The following is a 6,478-nucleotide window of genomic DNA, read 5'->3' as shown; positions in this document are numbered from 1 at the left end:
TTTCACCAAATTAATGAAATTAACACAACTAAATTATTAAAGTAGTTGATATGTGTGAATGAACTTCATTTTCCATTCATAATAATATCAATTAACCTATTAAACATAGAAAATAATATATATATATATATATAGATAATAAAATTTTAAAAATATATTTTTTCCTATAAGATTTTTAAAAACTATTAAATTAAAATTTAATAAACCACTCCTTAAACACATCATTTAATGACACAACAATTTAATTTATTTTTCGATTCATTGTTATTCTACCTTTATATACATTTCTTCCATTATCTCAAGACTATTGACATATCTTTATCTTTTAATTTTAATGGTTTTTTTATGGTACAATGCTTGCCTAGCTTTAAAGTAAATATTTAGTAATGATATTTAAACAATTTAAACCATCATAGCATTTCATTAATTGGTTTTTTGGAAACATATTATTTTATGTTTACATGCATATCAATTTTAATTTCAAATTGAAATTTTCAATTCGAAAAGTGTGAATATTTAACTATTATAATGCATATTTAGATTTCTATATTTTTATTTTTTAATTGAAGATTAATTTACACTTTGCCATGAATTACTTTTTGCATAAGAGGCAGGTACTAAGCAACAATGTTACATTTGTTTTAAATTGGATTTAATTGTTGCATAATAATGTTCATTCGTTATTATCATCTTAAATTACAAACTGCACTTTATTTACATACATACTTCTTGAAGGGCAAAGTGTGATCTATTTACATACTTTGACATCTATCGATTTCTTCCCTCTTGGTGTTTAGATAAAATTGACAATTTGTAAAACTAGCAATTGTTCCTAAAGGTACAAAGGTACACTGAAAGAGATTTGGAATATCATCTTGAAAATCGAAATCACTAAATATAAGAACTCTTATTTTTAATAAAATATTTTTTATAGAAAAATTATGTGAGAAAAAAATTGAGATATATAAAATGTATGATTGTACATTTGACAATGCAACTTGGTGTAACATGTATTGCATTGAAATAAAGTAGATTCAATGAATGGCAGATATTTCTAGCAAATAATGTCAACCTTATCTTCAAAGTAGACTTTGAAGAATCAACTAAGTGTCAGAGATGTGTAGCAACAACACATTTATTTTATTTGCAGTTTTTCTTTTTAAAAATATCACTCATCATAATTACAGTAAAATTAGAGGCTTTGCATTCTACCATCTCTTCCCAAAAGGAGTTTGGTTGTTGAAGTTAATGCAGATATACATGTCTCACCTCCCTCTCTAATTAAACCTGTAATCTTTTAAAAACATATGTTTAAAATCTTTAAAAGTACTCAAATTACAAGTTTATCTCATGTAATTGTGTTGAATTTGAAATGAATGGCATGTACATCTAAGCACCAATAAAGCATTTTTTTCTGTTGTTTTTTCTAACATGCTAGGTAAAATATTTGATTAAAATTGTCATTTTGTTTAATTTAATATAAATATTAGCATATATAAAAAATAAATAAAATTAACATATGATATTGTATAAAGTAGGTTAGCTAAGATAAGAATTTGTGGTAATAATGTCATTGGTTTCTATTTTCTATGAGTTATTATATCAAACCAAAAGTTGTATTCACAACAACATTATATAACTATAATTCTAGTGGATTATTAAATCAAACTAAGAGTTTTATTAGCAGCAACATGATATCTGATTTTGATTATAATAATCAATGTATATATTAAAAGAAATAAAGTTGGAAATATTTGAAGAAAAAAACAATTCAGCCGAACCAAAAAATAAAACTATATTCATTTGTCTATTTAATTTTCTATATTCATTTATCGTTTTAATTTCCTAACTTACATATTAAGTTGGAAAAACTATTTCTAAGAGTAAACCCATTTTTTTTTATGATATTCAAATTGCAAAATAAACAATCTTAGTTAGCAAAAACACTGCCCAAAGTACTTCGTAGAAGTAGATTCCCGATTGTGATTAGACTATCAGGGCGTAGTGTTAAACCTTCGACAAATACCTTTTGAAATGTCATGTTATTACATATATAATGAATGATTGAAAGAGCCAACCATATTTGAAGCATTCAAAAGGTTTGGAACTGCATAGCAGCTATATAAGGAATTATGATGCTAATGATATTCGACAGTTCAATAGAATCTGTACGATTTATGCTCAAAATTGAATAGATCGATAAGAACACATTGATACTTTATCAAAAGGAAGAAATCAATCACATGAAGTTAATTAAAATCAAATCCTCCAAAGATACTGATAAAGAACAGATATTCAGAAATGTTGAACATTGCCAGCTCCCAGGTATTCCTCTCTACAAAGATTGATCAAATTTAATTTTAATGGTGTCTCCAAAGGAAACCCTTGTTAGTTTTGACAACGAATTAGGTAAATTGTAAATAAACAGTTACATACCGAATGTTTAGTTATATAACGGTAGTTAGTGACATAAAAATATCGAATGCTCATGTAGAGGTAGAATCATTCTTGAATAAAGTCCGATCCAATTCAGTTTTGTATCTCTTGGTCATTCTGTTTTGTTTTTCTTCTCCTATTTTTCCTGCTGTTTTTTCTACAATTGGTATGAGATTTTTTCTCCAGTTGTAAAACTTGTCTCTATACATACTGTGTTGGCACTAACTGCGTTGCTTAATCTTGAGTTAGAACAATTAGATGTTAAAACAGCTTTTCTACATGGTGATTTGAACGAAGAGATATATATGGAACAACCAGAAGGTTTTGTACGAGGTCGCAGCAGAAGATTAGTTTGCAAGCTCAGGAAATCATTGTATGGTCTGAGGCAGTCTCCCAGACAATGGTACAAGAAGTTTGATTCCTTCATGGTGAGCCAGAACTTTATAAGAAGTGAGTATGATCATTGTGTGTACTTCAAAAGTTTCAATGACATGTTCATTATCTTAGCTTTGTATGTTGACGATATGCTTATTGCAAGCAAAAGCATGGAAGAGATCAACAGGTTAAAGGCTCAACTCTCTAGGACGTTTGATATGAAGGATCTTGGAGCAGCAAAACATATCTTGGGCATGGAGATACACAGAGACAGGAAAAATGGTAAGCTTTGGTTGTCACAGCAGAAGTATGTGGAGAAGGTACTTGAAAAGTTCTCTATGAATAATGTGAAACCTATTAGTGTTCCTTTAGCTTCCCATTTTAATCTTTCTTCGGTTTTGAGTCCTAGAGCTGATGAAGAAAAGCAGTATATGTCTCATGTACCATATGCAAACGTTGTAGGAAACTTAATGTATGCGATGGTATCTACAAGACCTGACATTTCACATGCAGTTGGAGTTGTCAGCAGGTTCATGGCAAATCCAGGTAAAGAACATTGGCAAGCAGTGAAATGGGTGCTTCGATATCTAAGAGGCACAAGTGACCATTGCATCGTCTTTAATGGTAGTGAAGGATCAGTTTGCGGATATGTAGATGCTGACTATGCAGGTGATTTGGACAAAAGAAGATCTACTACAGGTTATGTCTTTACTCTTGTAGGTGGAGCAATTAGTTGGCTGTCAAAGCTTCAAGAGACAGTTGCGTTGTCCACTACCGAAGCTGAATATATAGCTGCTTCAGATGCCAGTAAAGAAGCAATCTGGTTAAAGGGTCTGCTCGATGAGATTGGAAGGACGCAAGAGAAAGTGAATGTACTTTGTGACAGTCAAAGCGCTATTCACTTGGCTACAAACCCTACCTATCACAGCAGAACCAAGCACATTGATGTAAGGTATCATTTTCTGAGACATGTGATTGATGGCGGAAAAGTAGCTCTTAAAAAGGTCCATACACGAGAAAATTGTGCAGACATATTCACAAAGCCAGTTACAGTAGAGAAGCTGCAGTGGTGTTTAGCTTCTCTTGGCTTGCGGGAAAGATGATGAATGGGAAAATTGTTGTCAAGGTGGAGTTTGTTAGTTTTGACAACGAATTAGGTAAATTGTAAATAAACAGTTACATACCGAATGTTTAGTTATATAACGGTAGTTAGTGACATAAAAATATCGAATGCTCATGTAGAGGTAGAATCATTCTTGAATAAAGTCCAATCCAATTCAGTTTTGTATCTCTTGGTCATTCTGTTTTGTTTTTCTTCTCCTATTTTTCCTGCTGTTTTTTCTACAACCCTGCCCTAACAAAAATAAGACCAGAGGTATGTAAGTGCAATGTAGGACATATAACTGGAATTTATTATGAATTCTGTGAATCTAGAACAAACAACCATGTTGAACTATCTACTCTTATTTGTGGTTTCAAGGAATTTGTAAACCAATGCTTTAAAATATTTATTTTTAGGAGACTCCAAGTTGCTTACCAATCATCTTAATGGAGAAATTCATAATCCTTTATGAAAAATTAATACTCTAGTGTCAAGGAATCTGTAAACCAAAGTTCTATTCATTTTTAGGAGACTCCAAATTGCTTATAAATTATCTTAATGAAGAAAATCAGAATACCTCATGAAAAAATGATTATTCAGATATCATGGATAAGACTAGTTCTAGAAACAATTGTGGAATATTGAAATCAGAATCGTTTATGAAAAAAGGATGTTCATATGTTATGGACCAGACTAGGTTTATAAAATATTGTGGAATTCAAAATCACTCATGTGAGAAGAACTTCCAATCAGATTGTTGATCGGCTTGCTTAGCAAAGACATCCTATGCAAGCAGGCAGCAGGATGGATTGGCTAAGGTCCTAACTCCTTAAATTTGTCCCAAATTCTTCATTTCTATACTAATGTGTTCCTACTCCTACGTTATAACTTGATAGTCTGCAAATCCTCCAACGGATGGATTGGACAAGCTACCATGCCAGTCACCACCTGTCATGAATATTCAATGTCTTTCTTTTCCTTTCTTAGCCATGGGTAGTATCCTCATCTACCATCTTTTTCTCATTACCAGCTCCTCTCTATTCTCGAATCTGCGGCACTTTTCTTTTCCCTTAGGTTCCAAATTATTCGACCATACTAAGATTGATAATAGTAATTCTAATCAGTTCCCTACTCACTCTTCCATGCATACAAAAACAAGGAGAACCCAAATGGGTTGTTGGTTTCAGTCTCCATGCTTGCCCATTGCAATACTAAAGAGCTCGAATTCGAAGGGAGTTGCTCTGTAATAAGGTTGTATCATGGCCTTTGCGACTGAATGCAAATGGAGAAGACCATTGCAACACAAATTGTGGCAGAGGTTGGCAGGGGACAACAACAACATTGTTTGATATATGATCACCCAATATCTGGAACATGAAGACAACATGACCATTTTTTGGATTGAAAAGTCAATTGTGCACATCATAGAAGACTTGTATTGAGGTTTCGTCCACCTCAACTATCTGATTGCCCCTGAACTTCCACATCAGGTGCTTGACCTGCAACGCCACCTTCTTGTCAACTCTGACATCTAATCTTGCCTCCTTGGATCCCCCTGTGTGGCATTCAATCACAATGTCATGAGTCCTGCCACTTTCACCAAATTGTGCCTTTGTTGTGTAATATCTCTTCCCAAACACATGCTCTCTTCTAGATAGCAATGTGGGCTCAGAGAATGGCTTCCTTGCATGGATCTTCTTGTAGGCCTCCTCCTGCATATCTCCCAACAACATGATTATCTCCTTTTCACATACAAGGGCCATGAAAAATCCTTCATGTGGCTCAGGCCCACACACATATTTAGCATTGCTCACATCCCAGAACACTTCCATCTTCTTCCCCTTGACATCAAAGCTCTTGGATCCGTGCTTCTTCCAGAAGGACCATGGCTTCATATCAACCTTGCACATATAATGGCACCTTGAATCATTGATATGGACACTGAGACCATGGCCCATTAGATTCTTGCACCATGTTATGGTCACAATTTTGCAGATTTATGCTAGTGTGGTCTGATAGAGGCAAGTTATCAAGTTCTGTGTCATTCTGCTACCAGAAGAAGAATACTTGTCTGTCAGGTGGGCACCTCCAGTTTCTCCAAAACAAGAAGGTAATGCTTCAAGCATTTTTCAAATCCAGTCACTTGTATGGTGCTACACAACAAATATTTCAAAAATCCAATGTATATCTATTAGATTTTAGCAGAACATACAAATAACATCCATATCTTGGCACTGACATCAAACCCTATTGGATCTTGGTACCTACTAGAGAATTATGATCTCTAAAGCGACAAAATCAATGCCAAAACTTGATCAAGAAGGTACCCATAGTAGAATCCTAATCCAATAGCCCAAAATAAAATTACACAAGTGTTGAAACAAGTTCTCCAATTAGAGAATTCACCCACATTCTCCAACTCGGCTCCTACAATGATCCGGATTTAAGCAGGAACGCAATAGATTACAGAGATAACCATAAATACAGAGATGCGATAACCATAAAAATAGAGATGCAGCGGAAATAATACTTCATTTCACTAATGGAGAATACTGAAATATGCTT

General features: G+C 33.3%; 1 pseudogene; it reads right to left on the bottom strand.

Moving 5' to 3' along the window:
• Positions 1-4,851: 4,851 nt before the first annotated feature.
• LOC149197533 (uncharacterized) lies at positions 4,852-5,958 on the bottom strand (annotated as a pseudogene).
• Positions 5,959-6,478: the final 520 nt, after the last annotated feature.

Source organism: Pinus tabuliformis, chromosome 2_2 (assembly GCF_031772625.1).
Source record: "Pinus tabuliformis cultivar Carrire ecotype Pingquan chromosome 2_2, CPIR1, whole genome shotgun sequence".
In the NCBI taxonomy this organism is placed as follows: Eukaryota; Viridiplantae; Streptophyta; class Pinopsida; order Pinales; family Pinaceae; genus Pinus; species Pinus tabuliformis.
The sequence above is the reverse complement of the archived record's forward strand: the minus strand, read 5'-3'. Positions and strand labels throughout refer to the sequence as shown.